Raw genomic sequence first — 7,792 nt, 5'->3', positions numbered from 1 at the left:
ACAAGAATTGAGATCATACCATGCATACTTTCAGACCACAATGCTATGAAGCTTGAAATCAACCACAGGAAAAAGTCTGGAAAACCTCCAAAAACATGGAGGTTAAAGAACACCATACTAAAGAATGAGTGGGTCAACTAGGCAATTCGAGAGGAAATTAAAAAATATATGGAAACAAATGAAAATGAAAATACAACAATCCAAATGCTTTGGGATGCAGCAAAGGCAGTCCTGAGAGGAAAATACATTGCAATCCAGACCTATCTCAAGAAGCAAGGAAAATCCCAAATACAAAATCTAACAGAACACCTAAAGGAAATAGAAGCAGAACAGCAAAGACACCCTAAACCCAGCAGAAGAAGAGAAATAATAAAGATCAGAGCAGAAATAAACAATATAGAATCTAAAAAAACTGTAGAGCAGATCAATGAAACCCAGAGTTGGTTTTTTGAAAAAATAAACAAAATTGATAAACCTCTAGCCAGGCTTCTCAAAAAGAAAAGGGAGATGACCCAAATAGATAAAATCATGAATGAAAATGGAATTATTACAACCGATCCCTCAGAAATACAAGCAATTATCAGGGAATACTATGAAAAACTATATGCCAACAAACTGGACAACCTAGAAGAAATGGACAAATTCCTAAACACCCATACACATCCAAAACTCAATCAGGAGGAAATAGAAAACTTAAACAGACTTATAACCAGCAAAGAAATTGAATCAGTTATCAAAAATCTTCCAACAAATAAGAGTCCAGGACCAGATGGCTTCCCAGGGGAGTTCTACCAGACATTTAAAGCAGAGATACTACCTATCCTTCTCAAGCTATTCCAAGAAATAGAAAGGGAAGGAAAACTTCCAGACTCATTCTATGAAGCCAGTGTTACTTTGATTCCTAAACCAGACAGAGACCCAGTAAAAAAAAGAGAGCTACAGGCCAATATCCCTGATGAATATGGATGCAAAAATTCTCAATAAGATACTAGCAAATCGAATTCAACAGCATATAAAAAGAATTATTCACCATGATCAAGTGGGATTCATTCCTGGGATGCAGGGCTGGTTCAACATTCACAAATCAATCAACATGATACATCACATTAATAAAAGAAAAGATAAGAACCATATGATCCTGGTCAATCGATGCAGAAAAAGCATTTGACAAATTTCAGCAACGTTTCTTAATAAAAACCCTCGAGAAAGTCGGGATAGAAGGAACATACTTAAACATCATAAAAGCCATTTATGAAAAGCCCACAGCTAACATCATCCTCAATGGGGAAAAACTGAGAGCTTTTCCCCTGAGATCAGGAACACGACAGGGATGCCCACTCTCACCGCTGTTGTTTAACATAGTGTTGGAAGTTCTAGCATGAGCAATCAGACAACAAAAGGACATCAAAGGCATCAAAATTGGCAAAGATGAAGTCAAGCTTTTACTTTTTGCAGATGACATGATATTATACATGGAAAATCCAATGGACTCCACCAAAAGTCTGCTCGAACTGATACATGAACTCAGCAAAGTTGCAGGATACCAAATCAATGTACAGAAATCAGTTGCATTCTTATACACTAATAGTGAAGGAACAGAAAGACAAATAAAGAAACTGATCCCATTCACAATTGCACCAAGAAGCATAAAATACCTAGGAATAAATCTAACCAAAGATGTAAAAGATCTATATGCTGAAAACTATAGAAAGCTTATGAAGAAGATACAAAGAAATGGAAAAACATTCCGTGCTCATAGGTTGGAAGAATAAATATTGTCAAAATGTCAGTACTACCCAAAGCTATCTACACATTCAATGCAATCCCAATCAAAATTTCACCAGCATTCTTCTCGAAGCTAGAACAAGCAATCCTAAAATTCATATGGAACCACAAAAGGCCCCAAATAGCCAAAGTAATTTTGAAGAAGAAGACCAAAGCAGGAGGCATCACAATCCCAGACTTTAGCCTCTACTACAAAGCTGTAATCATCAAGACAGCATGGTATTGGCACAAAAACAGACACATAGACCAATGGAATAGAATAGAAACCCCAGAACTAGACCCACAACAGTATGGCCAACTAATCTTTGACCAAGCAGGAAAGAATATCCAATGGAAAAAAGACAGTCTCTTTAACAAATGGTGCTGGGAGAACTGGACAGCAACATGCAGAAGGTTGAAACTAGACCACTTTCTCACACCATTCACAAACATAAACTCAAAATGGATAAAGGACCTGAATGTGAGACAGGAAACCATCAAAACTCTAGAGGAGAAAGCAGGAAAAGACCTCTCTGACCTCAGCTGCAGCAATTTCTTACTTGACACATCCCCAAAGGCAAGGGAATTAAAAGCGAAAATGAACTATTGGGACCTCATGAAGATAAAAAGCTTCTGCACTACAAAGGAAACAATCAACAAAACTAAAAGGCAACCAATGGAATGGGAAAAGATATTTGCAAATGACATATCGGACAAAGGGCTAGTATCCAAAATCTATAAAGAGCTCACCAAACTCCACACCCGAAAAACAAATAATCCAGTGAAGAAATGGGCAGAAGACATGAATAGACACTTCTCTAAAGAAGACACCCGGATGGCCAACAGGCACATGAAAAGATGCTCAACGTTGTTCCTCATCAGGGAAATACAAATCAAAACTGCACTCAGATATCACCTCACGCCAGTCAGAGTGGTCGAAATGAACAAATCAGGAGACTATAGATGCTGGCGAGGATGTGGAGAAACGGGAACCCTCTTGCACTGTTGGTGGGAATGCAAACTGGTGCAGCCACTCTGGAAAACAGTGTGGAGGTTCCTCAAAAAATTAAAAATAGACCTACCCTGTGACCCAGCAGTAGCACTGCTAGGAATTGACCCAAGGGATACAGGAGTGCTGATGCATAGGGGCACTTGTACCCCAATGTTTATATAAGCACTCTCATCAATAGCCAAATTGTGGAAAAAGCCTAAATGTCCATCAACTGATGAATGGATAAAGAAATTGTGGTTTATATACACAATGGAGTACTACGTGGCAATGAGAAAGAATGAAATATGGCCCTTTGTAGCAACGTGGATGGAACTGGAGAGTGTGATGCTAAGTGAAATAAGCCATACAGAGAAAGACAGACCATAAGTTTTCACTCTTATCTGGATCCTGAGAAACTTAACAGAAACCCATGGGGGAGGGGAAGGAAAAAAAAAAAGAGGTTAGAGTGGGAGAGAGCCAAAGCATAAGAGACTCTTAAAAACTGAGAACAAACTGAGGGTTGATGGGGAGTGAGAGGGAGGGGAGGGTAGGTGATGGGTATTGAAGAGGGCATCTTTTGGGATGAGCACTGGGTGTTGTATGGAAACTAATTTGACAATAAATTTCATATAATAAAAAATATATATATATATACATTTGATGGAGGGTTGCCCAGTGACTTCATGATGTCTGTAGGGAATTTGCATATTGTAGTGTTGAGGGGCTGTCCTGAAGGAATTCCAGTTTTGTCCTTTTCTTCAAATTGGCTTTCCCAGAGGATCAGTGCTAGAGAGGACCTTTCCATACTTGCCATCCTCTTTTGCTTTTGCAGAGTGTAAGCCTTTTTGATTAAGTGTGCAGCAATCTAGGGGCACCTGGGTGGCTCATTTGACTGAGCATCTGACTCTTAATTTCAGCTTAGGTCATGATCTCACAGTTCGTGAGATTGAGCCCTGTGTTGGACTCTGTCCTGACAGCATGTAGCCTGCTTAGGATTCTCTCTCTCTCTCTCTCTCTCTCTCTCTCTCAATAAATAAATAAATGAATAAATAAATAAACTAAAAAAAGTGTGCAGCAATCTATTTCTAAGAGACTTCTGCATCCCCTTATTAGGAAAACTACAATCCTCTTCTGAGTATTATCAGTCCTATCATTTATAAAAAAAAAAAATGAGATTCTGACTAGTCTAAACATAGTCCTTACAGTAAGGATATAGTTGTGACTTGCATCACAATAAAGAATAGCATGCTGCTGCAGCTGTATATTTGCTGCAGATAATGTCTCATAAAGAATCTGTACTTTTAAATCTTAAATTTTCATTTTATCAATACATTTGTGAATTTTACCTACGTGGTATTTTTACCAGTGGAGTGCAGTGATGGCAGTGGTGGTCAGGAGGATAGCATCCTTTACATTTTTTAATGCACTAGATTTTTGACTAATCTGAAGATGATTGATAGATAGATTTAAGATATTTGAAAATGCAGAAGTCATTTTAACAGATTAGCCAGTATTAGTCTTTTACAGAAAATTTTTGTTATTAAGAAGGAAAATTCATTCATTTTGGCCACTTGGAAATAAACTGTCTCCTTTGTTGGAGAAAAGTCTGGTGTAATTCCAGGATTTATTTTTCCTGCCTTCCTCCTTTCCATGTGGTCATTTTTTACTCAAGCTTCAATATGCCATGTATAGCCATCCTTTCATTTACACCTTCTCTCATTTCTCTAGAGGGTTACTCGCTTTTTCTTCATTCTCATATATTCCTCTTGGAGGGACCAACTCCATTATAATGCTTATAATGTTTTTCTCAATAAAATTGAACCTAAATATAAATGGTTCAAATATGAATGTCAAAGACTATGTCTTTTTTCTCCACATTTCAATGCACCTAGCATAGTAGCAAGTGCTTTTTAAATGTTTCTTACACGAAAAAGTCCTTTAGCTTAAGAGATTCTGACAGATTATTCCCCCCTTGTTACAGAAGTTTCTCCTGTAACTTCTACCCTTTTGTAGTGGATTTCCATACCCAAGTGTGATTCATTTAAATTTTTTTCTCAGTATGGTTAGATTTTTTTTTTCTGTGTACATTGTTGTTTTCTTATCTAAATATAATTAACTGGCAGCACAAGTAATATCAAAATGAGTAAGTAGGGTGATGTTTGTTAATGATGTTCAATGATTCCATTGCCACCTGGTCTTTATTTTTGTTCCTAATGGACCTTGTATTTATCATGTAAATGCTATAAATACTGTAAAATCCACCCAGAAGAGGATATTGCAAGAGGAGGCAGGTACTCTTATACTTCTTGACCTAAAAGGGAAGGAATACGTAAGGTTGAATGCTTTCTTTGGACATTGCAGAGTGTGCTATATTATCAATATTATAGACACAAAGTGCTCGTCTTTTCAAGAAATAATATAGCATATTGTTTTATCTAGCAACTAAGCATTTCATTAAATTTTGTAGATAACTCTTCAGTAATCAGGTGTTTAAAAGAATTTAAGTCTATGTAAAAGATGTCAGACATTTGTCATCTCTTATACTCTTTGTTGCTATAAATATTGATCTAAATGTAATTTTTTTAGAAAGGATTGATGAGGTTTAGGGTAAACATGTTGCTAAATTTTGTATTTCTCTATGAAAAAGATGATATTTTCATAAGAATCAACCTCAATTATTGTTTTTTGGTTAAAGCTGCATTAAGACTTTCCTGTTTATGATTTATTTTGCTTAGGTTTTACATTCCATGTCTTAGCAGTTTTCTATAGCATTTATTATCTGTATTACACACTTGATATTTATATTGTGTATTAATGAATAAACAATGATTGTCCCAATTTTATTTGTTTACTTTATATATGTAGACTTATTCTCCCCAACTAGACTATAAACTCCTTTTAAGAACAGGGATGTAACTTGTTTATATTCTCAGCAGTGCTTAATATAATGTCTGCCCAAAGCAAACATTCAGTAAATATTTATTGATTTATTTATTCACCTCACCTTCTAGACAGTGTTTTACGTCAGACATTATTTTATTTTATTTTATGTTATTTTATTTTATTTTATTTTATTTTATTTTATTTATTTTTTATTTTTTAAAACTTTATTTTGAGAGAGTGAGTGCACATGCACACATGAGCAGGGGAGGGGCAGAGAGAGAGAGAAGGAGAGAGAATCCTAAGCCTCTGTGCTCCTTGAGTGCAGACCTCCACTGGAGGCTTAACCCTGTGAACCATGAGATCATGACCTGAGCCGAAATCAAGTCAGCTGCTTAATTGACTGAGCCACCAGGTGCCCCAGACATGTTATTTTAAATGTTATTCTTTCTTTATTTTTAAAACAAATCACTCGAGTTTTTTTTTTTTTTTTTTTTTTTTTTTTCTGTGAGAGCATTTAATATAATGGTTTATGGGGCCATGTGATGGTTAAGAGCAGTTTCTGGAGTACAGCTACTTGGGTTTGAATCCTAGCCCTGCCATTTGCTAGCTGTACAAATACTTTGCTAAACAAATTAACTACCTCTTGGTTCCTTGTTTTTTGTTTTTATTAAAAAAATTTGTTTTTAATGTTTATTTGTATTTGAGAGAGAGAGACAGACACAGTGTGAGCCAGGGAGGGATAGAGAGTGAGGGAGACACAGAATCTGAAGCAGCTCCAGCTGCTAAGCTGTCAGCACAGAACCCGATGCAGGACTCGAACCCATGAATCCTGAGATCATGACCTGAGCTGAAGTCAGACACTTAACCGACTGAGCCACTCAGGTACCCCTGCTTACCTCTTGGTTTCTTAGTTTTCTCATCTATAATGTGGGATAATAATAGTGTGTACCCATGGGGTTGTAAAGATTAAATGTGTTAAAATATATGTGACATACTCAGAAAAAGGCTTCATAATGGAAATAAGTGCTATGTAAGCTATGTATATATTTATATATAAAAAGGGTTTTTACAATTTCATAGGATAATAGAACATTGGGATTGAAAGGAACTTTTGAAACCAGAGTGCAAAGAAAATGAAAACATGGTCAGAAGACCTGGCTTGAGCTCTAGTTATAAAACTTCTGAAGTGACTTCATTTGTGAAACAGATAAGCTAATAACTTCATTATTGATCTTAAGGGTGTTTTGAGGGTTAGAGAGAAAAATATACTCAGGATGACATTGTAAATGGTAAAACACTGTTATTAACATGTTTGTTACCATTATTACTTACAAATCAGGAAACTGACTCTATAGCCTTGGTCAAGTTACTTATTCTTTCAATGCTTGTTTCGTGTATATGTAAAGTATGGATAATAATGGAACCCAGTTTATATTATTACAAGAATTAAATGAGTTAATACATATAAAAGGTGGAGCCAATTGTCTCTAGATTGAGTTATAGCAGTTAATAATAACAGTTAGCTATTTATTATGTTTATATTCATCAAGTAAGTATTTGTGATCAGTAATGGTCTGTGCTTATTTATAATAATATGTGAGGGTATTGTTAAAATTACTTCTCTGCTAAAGATTTTGATTGAGAAGGTGGATAAGAAATATGTGTGTCAGAATATTCTCAGTTCAGCTTTCCTGTATTGACATACATACTGCTTTGAATTCCTTATATCTACCCTGAGACCTATTATGCATTATGTTAGTTTTCTTGTCTTATATGTGTGCTTCTAGTGATTCCATGTAAATGAAAACAAACAACAAAGAACATTCCCTGTATAGGCAGAGACATATAAATATATGGTTAGCATATATCATAGTCGTGTTGTCCCCCCTCCCCCCACTAACGGAGTGTCAGTTTTGCACATTGTGATTTGCTTCTGCAGGGAAGAACTGTGTAGCATGTGAGGACTTAAGGCAATTTTTTTTTTTTTTTTTGGTTCAAGATGGTTTCTTGTTTTTATGTTCAAATATATCTACAGGGACTAGCCTCGCTTGAATAATCTAAATTTTAAACCAATAATTTTGTAGGTGCTAGGAGGTACTGGTTATGAGAGATTTTGAGTGCCATGAAAGATTGATTGCTTTATATTTTGAATAA

The sequence above is a fragment of the Panthera uncia genome (genome assembly GCF_023721935.1).
Source record: "Panthera uncia isolate 11264 chromosome C1 unlocalized genomic scaffold, Puncia_PCG_1.0 HiC_scaffold_4, whole genome shotgun sequence".
NCBI classification, from domain to species: Eukaryota; Metazoa; Chordata; class Mammalia; order Carnivora; family Felidae; genus Panthera; species Panthera uncia.
This window is presented reverse-complemented; position numbering follows the sequence as displayed.